This window comes from Pelophylax lessonae, assembly GCF_965119305.1.
Source record: "Pelophylax lessonae genome assembly, chromosome: 7".
NCBI classification, from domain to species: Eukaryota; Metazoa; Chordata; class Amphibia; order Anura; family Ranidae; genus Pelophylax; species Pelophylax lessonae.
In genome coordinates, this window is record NC_138774.1 from 203,190,354 (window position 1) to 203,209,481 (window position 19,128).

General features: G+C 45.8%; 1 protein-coding gene across 4 annotated transcripts in view; it reads left to right on the forward strand.

Moving 5' to 3' along the window:
* Positions 1–19,128, forward strand: part of SYN1 (synapsin I) — a 253,699-nt gene that overhangs the window by 61,862 nt on the left and 172,709 nt on the right. The window lies entirely within an intron of this gene.

Consider the following 19,128-nt stretch of genomic DNA (forward strand, 5'->3'; position numbering starts at 1 on the left):
CAAGCGGCTGCTGTCTTCTCCCTGTGAGGGTGGCTCCCCCCAGCTCCCACACCCCCCTTAAGGGGGAAGAAGATGTGTCGCAGCTGGAGGGATTCCCCTGCCAACGCTGTTTGTGTTAATGGGGGAATTGTGCAAATTTATTTCCTGCAACCCGTGGTTGCAGAATAGAAATTTGCACCTTCTATGGCCTGCCTTAGCCTTTCTCTTTCACTTAAAGGGGAACAAAACTCAGGATATTTACCTCCTATCCAATGGTCCAAAGTCTGCAAAGTGTCCCTTGCAAGCACCTGCATCCTCTCCCCGGGCTCTATCTAGGTGCAGGCAACTTCATTGGCCAGCGCAGGAAGAAGTAACTTCTGCACGTGTGCAGCAGTCAGTTATCCCGCCACACAGGGACTATTCTAAGTTTACATGCCACAGAAGACTGTGAGCAGGCAGGTAGGTGTTTATTTTATTGCAGAAGAGAAGTTGCATGTCTTCCTGCATGTTAGTTATTTTTAAAAATGCCTTCAATTCCGCTTTAACTCAAAGTGTCCATAAAAAATGCCCCTGCAAGAACCATAGTAAATGCCTCTCCCACTGTCCATGCCACCATACTGAAGAAAAATCATCTGCTAAAGTCTCCTTAGAAACGGACTTTTCTGGGAGTGTCAAGCTTCTGGCTCCCGTCCTGCCTCCCTACGTCACTATTGTGTACTGTGACGTGAGTGGAAAGTATTTACTATCTTCCTTGCGGTGACATTTTTGTGTTCTTTAAAGCTGTGCTCAAGGCAGATATACTGTAAATCACCATTTGTTGCAGTTGTGTATTTCTTTAAAATTAATGAAATGTGTTTTTACATACAACTAGCAAAGTTTCTGAATGTAAATCTGTCTTGAGATCAGCAATGTCTCACCCCCTGTATAGCAGCACTTGGACAACTGACAGATGAGTCATTTCCATGAGCAGCACTTAGGCAGCCTATAGATGAGTCAGTCAGCGTGCTAAACAATAAAAAAAAAAAAGACTTGATTCCCCCATTTGCACAGTGGATGTGGATGGAGGAATGCTCCCTGCTGAGCTATTGAATCCTGACCACGGGTAGACTTCCCCGCCACCAGAATACACTGATCAGCACTGTCGGCTATAGCTTGCGGTGTTGATGGATCAGAGAAAATCCAACAGGGTGGTTTGTAGTCAGTAGACTGACTTCTTTACAACCTCCCTGCCTGTACATGGATCGAAATTCAGCCAGGCCCTGCTGAACTGTCCAAATTTCGATCTATGTATGAATGGCTTTATACTGGGCGAGCAGTAGAACCAGGAGCCAAGCAGGCTGTTCTACATGCACATATGCTGACAGGGAGCATTGCTTAGAAGAGTTAATAACTTACAGTATTTGTGCGTTGCTCCTTCATTGTCAAATCAAATGGCCAAGGACAGGAAGGTTATACCACTCTATTTCATTACTCTAAAGTTGACCATACATGTTCACTTTTTTGGTTCAGCCAGCGGGCTAAACTCTAAAACTGAACCGATTCCCCCATTCCCCACTGAGCTATTGTATTCTGACATCAGCGGAGTCACAGATACAGAGATCAGCACCACAGCCTATTGCTTGCAGTACTGATCGAGGTGCATTTATCCGATAGGCCGGTTGAAGAGAAGTTGATTGGTAGATTGACACTTCTTCATTCAGAGTGGCCACACATGGATCGCAATTAGGGAGAAAGACATATCTAGAGGTAAATAAGGTAAGCCAAAGATTAATCGAGTTACTTGAAAGAAAAAAAAAAAATTTGATTGATTCCCCAATCAACACAGTAAGTGTTGATAAGGGAATGCCACCCACAGTGGTAATTTCGGCTGGCAGGATACAATGATTACTGCTAGCGGCTATAACTGCTGGCAATAATAGCATGTAGAAAAATCCAACAGGCTGGTTGTACCCAAGTTGATCAATGGGTACAATCAGCTTTTCCATACATGGATCGAAATTCAGCCAGTCCCTGCTGAACTGGCTCAATTTCGATCCTTGTATGGCCATCTTAAGTCACCAAAGTGGCTGGACATAATGTAGCTTTATATTTGTGCATCACCTGTGTAATCAACTGCTTGCCTGGATTTCATCTTGTAATATATTCAGAGGTTGGATTTGAAGTCTAATTGAGAATTGTAAGTAGGTTGCCAAAGCTAACAAAGACTAGCCAAGAAATATGACATTTTCAGTTGCCATAATCACATGTAGGCAACCCATTATTTAATGGTTGTCAGGAAGCTTTGTTTTCAAAGTATTGAAATAGAGGCTTTTACTATATGGATTAGGTGTATCAGTGGAAGCTTTTTATGAATGAAACAATACTTGGGGGTCACCTGCTAGTGATGTGTTTGTTAGTTTCAGTGTATTTTCCCTCATTTTAGACCAGAAATAAAAAAAAAATTACAAAAAGACTGGCTGAAGTCAGGCTTTAAAACTAAATAAAAGTACATCTATGGCCAAAATGTTATGGAGATAATGGGGAATGCTTAAAGTGCAAGTTAACCCTGAAAAATATGTAGCACCATTTATGTTTAACTGATGTCTGAATTTCACTTGTCCAACAATCCACAATTAAAACTGCCTGTCATTTACCAGCAATGCCATGCAACCCCTCGTGCTGCTCAGTCCCCCTCAAGCTATCTATGTATTTGACAACATAAAGGTACAGAGGAAACGTTTCAAAGTCAGGCTTTACAATCACAAGATGTAGATTGTACATGTCGGTTTGAACAACATCATGAGTCCCATGGTGTCACTGGTAAATGGCTGAAAGTTTCCAATGCTGATTGCTAGACAAGCATATCGTGGACAGAAGTCAAACATAGTCTTATGCATTTGTCAAGGTACATGTGTTGTACAGTATAGACCTCCAATGCTCTAGGGTGAACTTCCATATTCAATGTCTTATCATTTTCTTGGGGGGGGGGGGGGGTCTGTGTGTGTCCCAATAGGGGCTGTTCACTTACTGTCCTGGAGAAGGAAGTCAAGGAGGAAACCTCTATGTTAGCATGGGGGAACTGCATGCTGATACGTTTATATTGTTTCGCATGTGGGCTAGCACCACATCATGTGTCCATAGAGGAATCTATAGACTCAACACTCAATAGTCCTCGGTAATGCTCTTGGGAGTTGTAGGGGAACTTCCTCAGGACAGCCAGGCTCCAGAAGCTGGGACTCAATGGGGGAAAGATATCACTCCATAGGAACTTCTTTGATGGGCAGAATTTGGGTTTCTCACTAACACCCAGTCCAGATGCTGAATCCCCCAGATGACTTCCTGGTGGGGGGCTAACTGCAACCTTTGCTTTGGCTGCACCATTTCTATAAGCAATCAGGATAAGCCCAGGTCTTTAAGGACATTCAAACCCAGGATCATGGATACAGAAGAGACCCCCTGGACTGCGGGTGACAAGGACCCCATCTCTTGCTGCATGGAGGCCATATCCTGTATCAGCTTCCATATGGCTGACAAAGGGCTGACAAAGGGAAAGGAGCCAAAGCACCCTCTCTAAAGTACATTGGCTTACTTCTCTGTGTCACCACAATAGTGGGTCCTGCGTCTTCCTGCTACCAGGCCACCGCTTCTGCCACTACGTCACTGAAGGTGAGGTAAGGTTGGGACGTTCTTGCAGGGCCCACCAGATGTCCCTACAGGGACCTAGCCCCTACAGTGTTCACTTTGCGAATGCTCACCAACTGCTGTTTATTAGCATTACCCTCGCTAAACATGGTCACAGAGGTCATTCAGTGCAGCAGCTTTCAATCTGACAGCTGCTCCCTTGACGACACCTATGGAAGCCTCAGAGTTACAAAAGCTATTCTCAACATCTGTTCCCTCTGCTTATCGGCTGCCAGAACAGCCCCATCTACACAGGGGAGGCTGGACAGCACATGCATACATGCATCCACACAAGCAATATGGATGCAGGGATCTCTCCCACTGTGCTATTGTATTCTGATAGTGGGACTCCCACCCGATATTTTCTTTAATTCAGTGCAACATCCAGTTACAAAACACTCTCCCATCTTCTTTTCCTTATGTAAGTGTTGTGCTGTACTGTGGTGCTCATACCTTTTAAATGCATTAATGGCTCCACAATGAAATATACCAACTCCGACCCATGCCAGCTGGTCTCCAGGACACATATTGAGGGTGAAGCTGCCCAGAGAGGTAACCAACAGCAGGAAAAACATAATGGTGATTCTAATTCTCCCCTATTTCTTGAAAAACTCTGTCATAGCCTGTGTATGAGGCCTTCAAAATCTAACCTGACACTGATCTAAAACACAAAATAACGTGGTACCTAAAGAGGAACTGCAGTATACTTACAGTACATAATTTGTAATAAAAACATCTTTGCCATTCTAAAGCTTCTCTCCAACCACTTTGCATATTATTTTCTATGTACTGTTATTCTGTAGTTGCCAAATATGCTGCAGAAATCTCCCTCCACTGGCTGCAGCCATTTTAACTGTGGGCAGCTGAAGCTGCTGCATGTTCACGTCCTGAATTTTCACAGACACACACACACACACACACACACTTATACATACAGACATACACACTCACACCACTGCTTGCCTGCACATTTCTCCTCTCTTGATGAATACTCATGGATCTCCCGTTAGCTCCGCTCTTATCCAGCCCCCTCAAGCTCTGCAGCTTTCCTGTGACTCATCCCTTCCTCCCTTGCTGACAAACTCTCAGGAGAGTGAGAGAGAACTGTGCATGATGTCATTAGCCTAGGCTAATGACCAGACAAGAAAGAGGAAATGGGATTTATAAGGTATTTACTGGCAGAAAAAAAAAAATGTTTCACTATCCAAAGTTAAAATAACAAGGCCGAGGATTTAATAGATGGAAAGATGAAAAAATGAGAGCCGCTTTAAATATCTTTCTTAATTTCCGCATCTGTACTTATGCCTTGAAAACAAGCCAAATGAGCGCCAGCTCTGATAGGGGAATTCCCTTTGCATATCAGCTCCCATTAATGAGCACATTTAGTGAATAAATGTGGGAATATTAATGTAGACTGACACATTAGTAGAAAGCTATTTTAGACACATCTACACTACAGTTTAATGGCTGTAATTTTCTCTGCTGTTTACGCTAATATTAAATAAATACTGGCTGTGCTCATCACCAAGCTTGACATTAGGGGGGATGTCAAGGTACCAACATAATTCTGTGCGGTGAGCATTATGGGGCTAGCAGATATCAGTGCACTAGATCTCTGCTTTTCTGTCTGATGAAGTAGACAATATTGGTCTAATTTGTGTGTGAAATCAAGTACCTTTTGTTGCAACACAGTAACTAAAATAGTTCCCTTTGGTAATTCTCTCTGGTATGTTGGGAGTGTTTTTTCAGACTTGGAAGATAAACGGAAATTGTCAACCCGAAAAGAGGACTTGAACAGCTCTCTAATTAGTTAAAGAGGAGCTCAAGCTATTTTAGTGTTTATTAAAAGTCAGCAGCCATAAAAGCTGATCAACAGACACTCACCTGACCCCGGATCCAGTGGTGTGCTGATCCGAGCTGTCCTTTCCCTCTGTCTTCTGTCTGCTCCGGCACCTCAGCTGTGGGCACCTGGCTGTGGCAGCTTGTGGCTTTAAAGCCGAGTACCCACTGCGCATGTGCAAGCTGCGCTTCACACTGTGAATGGTCCTGCAGTCTTCTTGAGCCTTGGACGTGTTCCAGATGACTGCGGGGAGGGAGAAGAAGAGGAGAACTTCTGTTCATATCGCCTAGACAATCCAAACGGAAGTGGGAGCGGGTACCTGTCAAAATCAAGTACCCGCCCCCCCCCCCCCCCCCCCCACACACACACAAAAAAGTGCCATTTGGGGAAAAGGAGGGGGAGAAGAGGCCTTAAAGCCAAACTTCTCTGTTTGTTAAAAAAAAATAATAAAAATAAATACTTTGCAGGTAAAAAAGTACATTTATTATTTTTGTACAATGTCATAGTGTTATAATCTGTGTTTGAGGCCTTTTAAATCGAACCTGACACTGATCTAGACATCATTGGTCTCATTTGTGTGTGAAATCAAGTACCTTTTGTCTGCACTGCACCCACAATCAGTAGATTGCCTTGCCAGTGCAATGTCAGGCTCCAGCAGACACTCAGTAAAGCTGTCTGCCAGTACCTCCTGTATGGGGGAGACAGTTACTGAAGAGAAAGAAGAATCAATGAATTACGAGGGCGCTCACCAGTGCTCTTGCAGTTCATTGAGAACTACAAGCTGTCTGCCATGGTGACAGACGGGACTTGTAGTTCATTCATTTAAAGAACTCTCTCACCACACTGTTTTTAAATTGTGACAGCAGGTGTGGGGAGGGGATCCCATGCCCACTGTCACAGTGGGGGATTGGGGAGGTGCAGGGCTGCTGCATTATTAACATGTTACATGTCACTCCTGATGGGTGTAACATGTTACTACATGTGAACTAATCCTTTAAGTAACACATTTCTGTAGTGTCTAGAATAATGTTGAAAATAAATAGTAAAATCACTGGGCTCACCTATGTTAACTATTTATCACCAGTGCCCAGACACAGAGCAGTGCCCAGATCACAGGTGGATCACAGGAGGTGACCAGGCTTCCACAGTGAAAAGTCAAGTCACCAAACTGGCTGTGCTGTCTGGTAGAGCTGTGTAAATCTCAGAACTAGATGGGGAGGAGTACAAAAAGTTTGCAGGTAAAACCGTTTCCATGTATGTGATTTAATCGTATATTTAGCTGTTAGCCTGTAAAGTGGACCAGTGCAGATGAAAGCTTCCATTGCTGACTTGTTTTTTTTTTTTAATTTCTTTTTATTAAAGAATTAAAATGTATAGTTATAAAACATAGCCTTTGGGCATTCCCTGGCAAACAATTACATTAAACATACCATTACTATTTGTCATATCCTAGTAAAAACGACAACATTCCATACACTTCGCTCAGTTGATCTCTGATAGATTCAATGCAAGGATTAATGGGTTAGAAGGAGATTCCTGTTCCCTCTTAACCATCAGGATGATAAGTCAGGAGAACATGATCTCATAGTTGGATTCATACCTGAACAAATGTAACGTGAGTCACTGCAAATGAGTTAATCTATATACTGTACTATATATCTTAGGCTAAACCTTATCAGGAGCGAATGGATTCAGTCTATGGACTCCTGATCCGGGTAAATTGAGGGCTACAGCTGATTTCCATTTGAGCACTATAGCCTTCCTGGCATAAAATAATAAGAGACCCAGTAGAGTGCGCAATGCCCTACTAACGGCCAAAGAGTCAAATAATCCCAGGAGGCAAACGTCAACCTTTACAGGGACATGCATAGAAGTCCGAGTAGAAATAAACTGGGTCACATCCTACCAATAGCTACGAATCTGGGGGCAATCCTAAAAGATATGGGCAAATCCTGTCGGGTTGCTAGGACACCTCCAACAGCAAGAAGAGGTATTAGGATAGATACGATCTCTGTGGTGTAAAATAAACTCTGTGCACTATTTTAAATTGGATCAACCGGTCCTTAGTCGACATTAATGCTTAAAATGGTCTGTCCCAGAGATCTTCCCAGTCTTCATTGTCCAAGTCCTCTTCCTCTGAATGCCACGCAGTAAGCAGGGTATCCAGAACCTCGTGAAAGAGGGAATCAGTGACTTGTAGATCACAGATAGAGGTTTTTTTTTTTAGAGATTCATCCTGAAGGAGAACCTCCAATTTATCCTGCTCCAATCTAAACGGAGAGGATTCTAATTGGGATGCATAGGCGTGTCAGAGCTGCAGGAATCGGAAAAAGAAGGCATTAGGTAGTGTAAATTTATTTCTCAACCTGTCAAATGTATAGAGTGCATTCCCATCACAAATGACTGAAAGGTATCTAACTCCTTTAGCAGCCCATAGCCCGGGGTCCGATAGGGAGTAGAATTCCGGTAACAGGGGATTAAACCATAGCGGCGTTGATGGGGACGTTTTACCCCGCACTATATTGGGTTTAATAATAACAAAATGCCAGGCATTAATAACTGCTCTCATAGCAGCAGTAAGGGGTGGGTGAGAGACTCTCTGACCCCTGTAAAGGAGATTAGTGAGGGTCTCATAGGATCTGGAATGCGCAGCTTCCAATACTACTGAGGCATTTGAGTCATCAGAAGTAAACCAGTTGTGAGCATGGACGAGCATGGATGCCAAATAGTAAGTATAAAACTGTGGGCAAGTTAACCCCCCTTGTGTCTAAGGTCTGCGTAGAAGCTTCCTGCCAAATCTATCTGGGCGGGATTACCATAAGAAGGAGACTGTTGTTGAATCTAATTGTTTAACCACTTCCCGCCCGTCATATAACAAAATGACGGCCCCAAAGTGGTTGCTCTATCCTGACTGGGCATCATATGAGCGCAGATGGGCGGTGGTGTGGTGTATCACTCTGGCACACCGTATCTCTGATCCCGATAAAGAGCCTTTGACGTAGGGTCTTTACCATATCACCAGCTGTGCCCAATCACAGCTGGTCACATAGTAAATAGGAAGTGCCTGACAGGCGCGAGTAGAGGAGAGCTGATCGGTGGCTCTCCTGACAGGGGGGGGGGGGGGGTCTGTGCTGGTAATCAGAGCATTGATTACCAGTGCAGACCCTTGGGGGATGTCACTAAAGCCACCAGGGATTGCACACCCAGGGCCACAAGGGATGCCTACCCATGCCACCAGGGATGCCAATCAGTGCTTAGGGGGCCTGTCAGGGCCCTCCTCATCAGTGCTGCCCATCATTGCCATCTATCAGTGCCGCCCACCAGTGCCCATCATTGCCATCTATCAGTGCCACCCACCAGTGCCAATCATTGCCCATCAGTGCCGCCTATCAGTGCCCATCAGTGCCACCTATTAGTGCCCATTAGTGCAGCATATCAGTGCCCATTTATCACCTATCAGTGCCCATCAATGCTGCATATCAGTGCTACCTATCAGTGCCATATAACAGTGCCCATCAGTGCTGCATATCAGTGCCGCCTATCAGTGCTGTATATTAGTGTGCCTCATTATAAGTGCCACCCTATCACTGCCTCCTCATCAGTGCCTGTCAGTGCGGCCTCATCAGTGCAGGAAAAAATGTATTTATTTACAAAATTTTATAACATAAACAAAAAAAACGTTTTTTTTTTTTTCAAACTTTTCAGTCTTTTTTTTAAATTATTTATTTAGCAAAAAAAAAAAAAAAAAACCTTGTGGTGAACAAATACCACCAAAATAAAGCTCTATTTGTGAGGGGGAAAATGACATAAATTTGGTTTAGGTACAGTGCTGCATGACCGCGCAATTGTCATTCAAAATGCAACAGCGCTAAAAGCTAAAAATTGGCCTAGGCAGGAAGGGGGTGAAAGTACCCTGTATTGAAGTGGTTAAAGGAGGATTTCGGTAGCCAGACTGGGGAGTGCCTAAGGCTGTACAGTAGAACTGGGAGGGTTTTCATTTTAATTAGATACATTTTCCCAATAAGGGATGAAGGGAGGTGTGACCTGTTTACACCAGTGAACATCTGGGGATAAATTAAGTTGCCTGAAATCCCTGGAAGAAATATTAATCCCTAAATATTTAGTAGTTGTTGCCCATTGCAAAGGGTAATTAAGATCAGCCAACCTTTTAGCCTCCTGATCAATCGGTAAGATGAGGGATTTACCCAAGTTTGGTATGTAGACCCGAAAGGGCCGCAAAACGTTCTAGGATCCGTAATGCTGCCGCGAGTGATGGCACAGAAAGAGAATCAAATCATCTGCATAAAACGCTACTTTGTCTACAATGGAACCTACCTGACCCCAACTACCTCATTGGATGCCCTTAATGCCTCTGCCAACAGTTCCATAGCCAGCCCCAACAAGGCAGGGGACAGAGGACACCCCTGCCTCGTCCCCTTCTGGATCGGAAAAGGAGATGACAACTTGCCATTCAGCTTAATACTTGCCACAGGGACTTTGTATAGTAGATCAATCCACTTCCGAAAGACCAAAACCAAAGAGCTCTAACACCTGCATCAAGTAACCCCACCGGACTGTGTTGAAAGCCTTTTCAATATCAAAGGCTACCAAGACTCTCCAGGCAGTCTCTACAGGCTGAAATTGGTGATGAGTGAAATCCTTGCGGATGTTAATATCAGTGGATTTGCCAGGCATTAAAGCCAGTTTGGTCAATGTTGATTATTGATGGTAACACTTTCATTATCCTATTGGCTAGGGCTTTGGTGAGGATCTTTAAGTCATAGTTCAGTAGCTATATAGGCCTTTAGGAAGAGCAAAGTCTTTACCAGGTTTAGGCAATAGCACAATATGTGCCTGATACATACTATCTGGCAGCTGTCCAACCTCTAAGCAATGAGCAAAAAGCTTTTTGTAACCTAGGTCCCAATAGGGCCATATGCACCTTATACTATTCTCCCAGCAGACCATCTGGCCCTGGGGATTTATGGTTAGGAAAGGATTGGATAGTAGTTCCTCCCTGTCCTCGGAAGACAAAAGCGGTAATCTCACGTCTCCCAGGAAATCCAGCAGGGACCAACCCGGACCCAGAGGGGAATCCTGATACAGTGTATTATAGAATTTATGGAATTCTCTTAGGATGCCTTCTGGGTCGGTAACATAGCCCCCCGCAGGAGACTGTATCTCAGGAATCAAAGATTGATAGGAAGGTTCCGCAACTAGAGAAGCTAATAATTTTCAATTTTTATCGCCTGATTCAAACAATTGGGCAGCCAGACGTTGTGCATCGGACTGCTCCAATGAGGTGTAATGGAGTTTTAACTCCCTCCTAATTTGCGACCAGCCAGAGAATGAATCATGCTGCTCCAGTTGAGTGGCCTGCGAGGCAAAATCAGAGCGCAAGGCCTTGATAGAGGAAATGCTAAATGTTTTTAAAGCTACAGGTTTTGGTGATTTATGCTTTACTACCTACTGATCTGATGACTTGCAATAATGCATGCAGGATGAAAGTTTAGACTTTACAGACTTCAATGTCTGCAGACTTGTTCCAGGTCAGTTACTCACTAGTTAGAGTCACTAGGATTGGAATAGGGGGTACAGGGGCACTAGGATTGGAGTGACAGTCATACTCCTCTCGCTTTTTTATCACAGAAAAAGAGAGCTTTGGCATTTGTTCATATTGAGATTTTCCAACAAGCACCTTCTAAGGTGCCTTTTAGCATCTAATATAAATATGGTATCAGCTTGTAGGCAGGTGCCAAATTTGGGTGAATGCTTGACCAGGTTCTACCTCATGTGATCATTTGTGTACTGCCTTTTATTGTTTTATTATGTATTGTGTAATTTTCTGCCTGGAAGTCAGGAAGGGGTAATGTGCTGGCTCTCGGGTATTCTTGGCTTTGCCCCTATGTGGCAAGATATAAATACATAGGGAGGCCACCTAGCTGGGCCCTTGCATGGAGAGTTGTATGGAGGACTGGTGCCATATGTAACTCTGTTCTCACTTTTGGGGCTCTCCCCTTGGTGGGTACCCGGTTGGGGTACCGAAAATGGATTCATAGACTTTAATCTCTGGACTTTGCACTCTTTATAAGATATGATCCAGGGCAGCCTGAGGTTAGGATGAACTAGAGTCATGTAAGGAGGAAAAGGCTCTTACGTCCTCTGACAGACGCAGCCCTTCCAAGTTTCATCACGATTGGGTAATGGCGCCCTCTGCAGGAGCAGGCTAGGTAGTGAAACTTGCTGCAGAGAAGCGTGGAGAGCGGTTTGTTTTCTCTCTCTCAGAAACTGTTGGGGGATTTATTGGTCTTTTGGGCAGTTTCCTTAGACACATTTACTTTTATCAGTTATCTGATTATATTAAGGGGGACTCCTACAGCAGCACTGGATCGCGGTACGGACCGCAATCGCTGGTTTTATGGGCCAGCGTTCCTTTTTTTGTATTTCTGCCAAAATGGAGTCCCAGGGTGACATTTTCCCCACTGATCTTGTTTATGTATCTGGGACATCTGGATCACCTTCCCTAGTTTCTTTATCTGCACCCATTGAAACTCTGGCGTCCAAAGTTCATCTTGGCATGTCACAAGTTAATATTCAAAAACGGCCGCTGCCCTCTCAGTCTTCTGATTCTGAGCCTGATATGGTTGACACAGACACTGCCCTCCCTGAGGGATCTCTGTCCGCACATTCAGACGGTGAGGAGGACCTCCGCTGCAGCGCGGGAACGCGCTTTGGTTGAAGCACTTATTAGCTCCGTTAGGGAGACTTTGCACATTGATGATGAGCCCACCCAGTGAGTTAAGCGGGTTGTCTTCGGCTCCAGAAGCCGGGTCAGGTTTTCCCCTGCCCCGAGGAGTTTCACGATATCGTGAACGAACAGTGGCGGCGCGTTAAGCACATGCTGGTGGTGCCTGAGCGTTTTCAACGTCGCTACCCCAGTTTCCAAACGCTGGACGGTGTCACCTAAGGTGGACCACACTGTTTCCAGGTTGAATAAATCCACGGTGGTGCACGTGGAGGACTCCCTGGTGTTTGCAGACCCGATGGACAGGCGTGTGGAGTCGCTTTCCCGCAACATGTACTTGGTGGCGGGCTCACTCCTCAAGCCGATGTTTGCTTCCGCGCTGGTTTCTCTGACGGTTACGGAATGGATTAAGGTGCTTAAGCGCAACTTGGTGGCTGAGTCGGTTCCCCCGACTCTCATTGAGCTCACGGACCCAATGGCCCAGGCCATGGTGTACCTGTGTGACGCGGCCCTGGATGAGGCTCCCCTGGTCGCAAGAATGTCTGCGGTGGGGATTGCACTCCGCCCCATGGTGTGGCTGAAGAGCTGGTCGGCAGACCATGCCTCTAAAAAGTCTGTGTCTGATACCCCCTATTTGGGGGAACGCCTTTTTGGGGACTCCTTGGATGAGATTGTCAAGGGTCTCACGGGGGGTAAGAGTAACCTCCTGCCCCAATCAGTGAAGGGTAAATCTCCGGGGTCCTTCCTTCAAGGCTCACCGGGTGCTTTTTCGTGCCTCTGGGGCGCAGGAAAAAGGTAAACCGTTCAGAGCCTCCGGAGAGGACGAGACAGCTTGGTCGGATGAGTCCGAGCATAGCCAGTCCGGTTCGGGAGGACGTTTCATCCTCCGCATGAAGGGACACCCTCACCTTCTTCGGGGGTGGGGGACAGTCTGCGTTGCCTTCCAGAACCCTGGGGGTATCTGGTTCAGGACTCATGGATTCACAAACTAATTAGTTCAGGGTTCAAGCCCGTTTTCGGTCTCGCACGGCAGACAGGTTCTTTCCACCATGTCTCCGTTTATCTCCAGGATCATTTGTGGGCTCCTAAGGAGGCGGTGCGGGCTCCACTTGGACAGGTTTCAGGGTCTTTTATTCACCCTTGTTCCCGATGCCCGGGTACCCTGAGGCTTCACCAAGGTTTGACCGGGGTATGAGCCTTGTTTCCGCTGGGGGGGGGGATTACGATCCTCGGGTATCTGGACGAATTCCTGTTGAGAGCGGGTTATATCCCGACCCTGTTGGGCAATCTGTCGATCTTCCTTTCCGATTCATGTCCTGGAGTTTAGGGCGATCAAACTCTGCCTGCTCCTTGGAAGCCTCGGCTGCACGGCCTCCCAGTTCGGGTGCAGTCCGACATCGCCACGGCTGTGGCTTACATCGATCATCAAGGGGGCACCTGGAGTGCCCGAGTGGCCAAGGAAGTGGCCGGAATTCTGACTTGGGCCGAGGTGCACGTTCCAGCTATCTCTGCTGTTCATATTCCGGGAGTGGAGAACTGACAGGCTGACTTTCTGAGTTATCAGTCCTTGGATCAGGGGGAATGGTCCCTGCATCTAGAGGTGTTTCGGCTCCTGTGTGCCCGGTGGGGGACTCCGGACGTGGATTTGTTCACGTCTCATCTCCACAGAAAGGTGAAAAGGTTCTTAGCTAGGGCTCGAGCTCCTCTAGCAGACGCCGCGGACACGTTGGTGGTGCCTTGGCACCAGTACCAGCTGTTTTATGCTTTTCTGCCGATTCAACTGTTGTCCAGGTTCCTCCGCAGGTTGGCGTTGGAACGGGTACAAGTGTTTCTGGTGGCCCCAGACTGGCCTCGTCAGTCTTGGTACGCAGACCTTGTAAAGATGGTCGTCGAGCCTCCCTGGCGGCTACCTCTGAGAGAAGATCTGCTGTCTCAAGGGCCGATCTTCCACCCTGCTTTACGGTCTCTGGCTTTAACGGCCTGGCAATTGAAGGCCAGGTGTTGAGAGACAGTGGTCTCTCCGATGCTGTTATTCCTACTTTGTTGACAGCTCAGTAGGCTACCTCCAGGAAGATTTAACATCGTACCTGGAAGGCGTACATTGCCTGGTGTGAGTCACAAGGGTTGCATCCTCGCTCCTTTTCGGTGGCGAGGGTCCTGGCTTTCTTGCAGAAAGGTGTGGAGCAACGTTTGGCGTTGGTCACTATTATTGGTCTGGTGTCTGCCTTGGCCATTTTCCTCCAGCGTCCCTTGGCCACTAATTCCCTGATTCTCACCTTTATTCAAGGGGGGCGTTATCTGGAGGCCCCTTTGCCTTCGTGGGATTTGAATATGGTTTTGTCCGTTTTGCAATGAACTCCCTTTGCAAATATCAGAGAAATACCTCTGCATGTGTTGTCCCAGAAAGTTGCTTTTCTGGTGGCTATCACCTCTGCTCGAAGAGTGTCTGAATTGGTGGCTCTGTCCTTCCGTTCGCCTTATCTAGTTGTTTATAGGGATAAGGTTGTTCTGCGACCCAACCAGTCTTTTCTCCCTAAGTTGGTGTCTGCTTTCCACCTCAATAAAGATGTTGTTTTGCCTTCGCTTTGTGCGAAGCCTAAGCATCCCAAGAAATTTGCCTTGCATTCGTTGGATGTGGTTCGAGCGAGCAGGGTTTACCTGTCGACCACGGAATCCTTTAGGAAGTCTGATTCCCTGTTTGTCCTCTGCCACCTTTTCTAGATTTATCAGACAGACTATTGTTCAGGCCTATTCCCTTGAGGGTCAGGTGCCTCCTTTACCTGTGAGGGCACATTCTACTAGAGCCGTGAGTGCCTCTTGGGCTTTTCGCCATCAGGCTTCTGTGGCTCAGGTGTGTAAAGCGGCAAACTGGTCGTCTGTGCACACTTTTTACAAAATTCTATAGGATTGACATGATGGCATGAGCTCTGGGGTTTGTAAAAAAGACCTGCTTTTCTCTTCTGGGGGTGAAATTTTGTTCTGGGGTTAGCTCCTGTTGGTGAGCTTTTGTTGTCCTGTTGGCTACTTTTTTTTCTGGCCCTGTTGATACGTTGCCGTTTTTCTGTTGGTTGCGTCTTTTCCCACCCCTCACACCTGCACTGCTTTGAGACATCCCAATCATGATGAAATTTGGAAGGGCTGCGTCTGTCAGAGGACGTAAAAGAAAATAGAATTTTTGTAAGAACTTACAATACTAAAATACTTTTCTCTGAGTCCTCTGACAGACGCAGCCCCCGCCCCTCTATTTTTGGGATGGTTGTCTTTCTGTACTGCATGCTATGAAACTGATTAGTAAGCTCAATGTGTCTAAGGGTAATGTCTAGAGGGACAGCCCCTAAAGGTGTGTCTAGTGAAAGTTTTTTGATGAAGTTTCACTACCTAGCCTGCTCCTGCAGAGTCTGCGTCTGTCAGAGGGCTCAGAGAAAATAATTTTCTGGTAAGTTTTTACAAAAATTATATTTTTACTGACTTATAACTGCAAAGGTTTTCAAGTAAACGTTTTGGGATTTTAACAAGATTCCTGGTCTGAAGTTACTTAAAAAGGGGTGCATGCATGGCATATCAAAGAACAGGGCTCAGAAGGAGGATGAAGACAAGTTGGTGTGGATACATTACAAGTGTCTAACCTGCAGTGGAAGAAGAAGAGGTTATATTGCGGCTGCTAGGGGCAACCAAAGTAATGTCGGGTGCTTAAGCAGGCAGCCAGTGGAAGTTGTGGTTACATGGCATGGCTGATGAAAGGCCCTGGTAGTGGGGGGGGGGGGGGGGTTGCGAGTTTAGACCTCTCCCTAGTGATCAGGGACTGATATTGCAGCCAAGGGTATCCCATGTACCTAGCCAGAGGTGTCACGTAAGGGGAGTAGAGAGAGTGAGAGGCCTCGTGAGCGGAGAAACTTGTGAAGAGATGATCTCTTGTGTCAGGGAGAAGTTTTGTAATATCACAGGGAGTGAGGTGACATGTCGTGCAGTGCTGGTGGACTATGGTACAACCCCAGTGGTACCCATTCAGAATTAGTGCATCCATTGAGAAAGGTTACAGAGCAGCCCAATATGAGGTGTGCGCCATAACAAAGAGAAATGTTCAGGAATTGTGCAAGTAGAGCATGCTTGCTTCTAAGACGGAGTGCTGCCTTAACGATGATTTCAGGTGATGGCAGCCTCAGCCTGTAAGTGCAGACATTTGCGAGCGCTACTGGTGGTTCCCCAAGTGGGCACATTTAGCCCCGCTCTCAAGCTTAAACAAAAAATATTTTCAGAACTGATTCAATTGTAATTTGATGGTGCTGGAGACTCCTAACTGTTTACGAAGGGTTTTCAGGTCATTTTGCTTGTTTTGTTAACTTACTTGATATTGCGGACCCTGAAGGCCACAACATGATAATCAGTGAATGTAATGCAATGGAAAGCTGTCAGAGACTGCCATAGACTACATAAATGCAACAGGATATGATCAAAGAATATAGAAATGCTACAAGAGATGGCTAGAGGCCACAGACAGGCGATAGACATTTTGGAGATTGAGGACATGCTTTAGGAGACAGTCAAAGACAGGAAACTCTTTCACAAGACCACTAGATATCACTGCTTTTACTGCTCCCTTACAGTTCTTTATTTGTGCTTCCTACAGCTCCCTTAAAAATAACCCATGCCACATTTGACATTCCTATCAGTGAGATCATAAAGGATCAGAGGAAAAAAAAAAAACATAAAAAACCCTGAATATTTAACTACTAGAAGCAAGTCTAAAGTGTAGTCTATTCCTTCATTGCATTCAGTGACCACAGGTTGGGCACAAGGGTCATAAAGGTCTAGATCTTCATGTGCAATACTCATTTATATAGAGCAAAGAAGTGACAAATAATATTAAGCTTTTAATGATCATGCTGAAAAAAAAAAAATAACAGTACTGCTCAGCGGCGATAGGGGCTGCTCTGTCAGCCCCAGTGTACGCACCCTCCCCACTCAGCCTGCCGCCGATTGATGATGTCACCAGTCATGTGACCGCTAACTGGCCACATCTGTGGGTGGAGATGGAGCTCCGGAGAACCCAGTGCTGCCTAGAGGAAGCACAGAGCTCCAGGATTGGAGCCGCACGCTGCCTGGGGGCGCCGGGGGTGCAGGCTGACCCGAGGGCGCAAAAATCACTAACGCTGGCAATGTTTTTGCGCCCCCCCCCCTCGGCCTGCGCCCCTGGCATGCGCTGGTCTCGCCAACCCCATGGTACGCCCCTGCTGCTACCTCTCTGATGGATTTGTTTCATTTTTGAAGTCTTACAATGGGCTGTTTCACTTGCATAGACAGCTCCTTTGAATGCATGATTTAGGTTCATAGCAATAGATTCCAAATTCAAATACCACACTTAGAAATAACTCCAGACCTTTTCCCTTCCTAATTGAAAAAATAAAGGCGTATCCCACACTTGGCCATGAAACAGCTTTTCATTCAATTGTGCATTTATTTTTAGTCGCTTGAAAAGTGGGGTGGCTAATTTTAAGAGCTGTAATTCCTAAACCCTTCCTCTGATTTGGATGTACATACTTTAAAATTAAACCTGAGAGTATGCACTTTCAGCCCATATCCATTATATAACTATAGCTTGAATGTGTTTTGGTAAATACCTGGAAAAACAAAAATTGTGCCTGTGTCCAAATATGTATGGACCTAACTGTATATTGCATACATAACTAGGATTGTTGTTTGGTGCACCGAGGCTCTTAAAGGGCCCCAACGATAGCCAGCAGAACATCTTAACCACTTGCCTACTGCCCGCCGCAGATATACTGCAGCAGGCTGGCTCAGCTGCGCGAACCGACGTATGTGTATGTTGGTTCACGGGAGCGATCCTGGGGGTGATGGGGCGCGTATCCGCCCCCACTAGGCAGTGGAGATTCCGATCCACGGGACCAGCAGCCAACATTGCCACCAGGCACCCGCGATCTCTCCCCACTAGGAGAGAACGATGGTCTGCTGTTGTAAACTCTCTGAAATGATCACAGAGCGCCTATGATCCTCCTATATAGGCGATTTCTTGCGATTCGGCACTGCGTTACTTTAACGGACAATTGCATGGTCGTGCAACGCTGTACCCAAATAAAGTGAATGTCCTTTTTTCCCCACAAATAGAGCTTTCTTTTGGTGGTATTTGATCACCTGTGTATTTTTTATTTATAAGCAAAAAAAGAGTAACAATTCTGAAAAAAAAAAAAACAATATTTTTCACTTTCTGCTATATAACATTCCCTCCAAAAAAATGTAAAAATCTAATTTTTTCATAATTTTTGACCAATTTGTAATCTGCTACATATTTTTGGTAAAAAAAATCCCAATAAGCGTATTTTGATTTGTTGCGCAAAAGTTATCACGTTTACAACTTAGAGGAAAGATTTATGTCATTTATATATATATACATATATATATATTTTTTTTTTACTAGTAATGGCGGCGATCAGCGATTTATAGCGGGACTGCGACATTGCGGCGGACAGATTGGACACCTAACTGACATTTTTGACACTTTTAGGAGGTCCAGTGACATTACTACAGTAATCAGTGCTAAAAAAATATGCACTGTTACTGTAATAATAACACTGCCAGGGAAGGGGTTAACCCAGGGGCGATCAAAGGGTTAAATGTGAGCCTAGGGGGTGTTTTCTAACTGTGGGGGGGGATTGTGAAATCAACACAGAGACCTGTGTTCCCTAAATAGGAGAAACACAAGAGCTCTGTGTTGATAGCTGGGAGAACAACGGTCTGCTGTGTTTACAGACCGCCATTCTCTCTTCACGGGGAGCTATCGTGGGTGCCCGGTGGCAATCGCAGCTGCCAGCCCAGTGGATCAGCTTCACCGCTGGCGAGTGGGCACGCACGCCTCCAGGATCGCTTCTGCGCACCGCCATACAGGTAC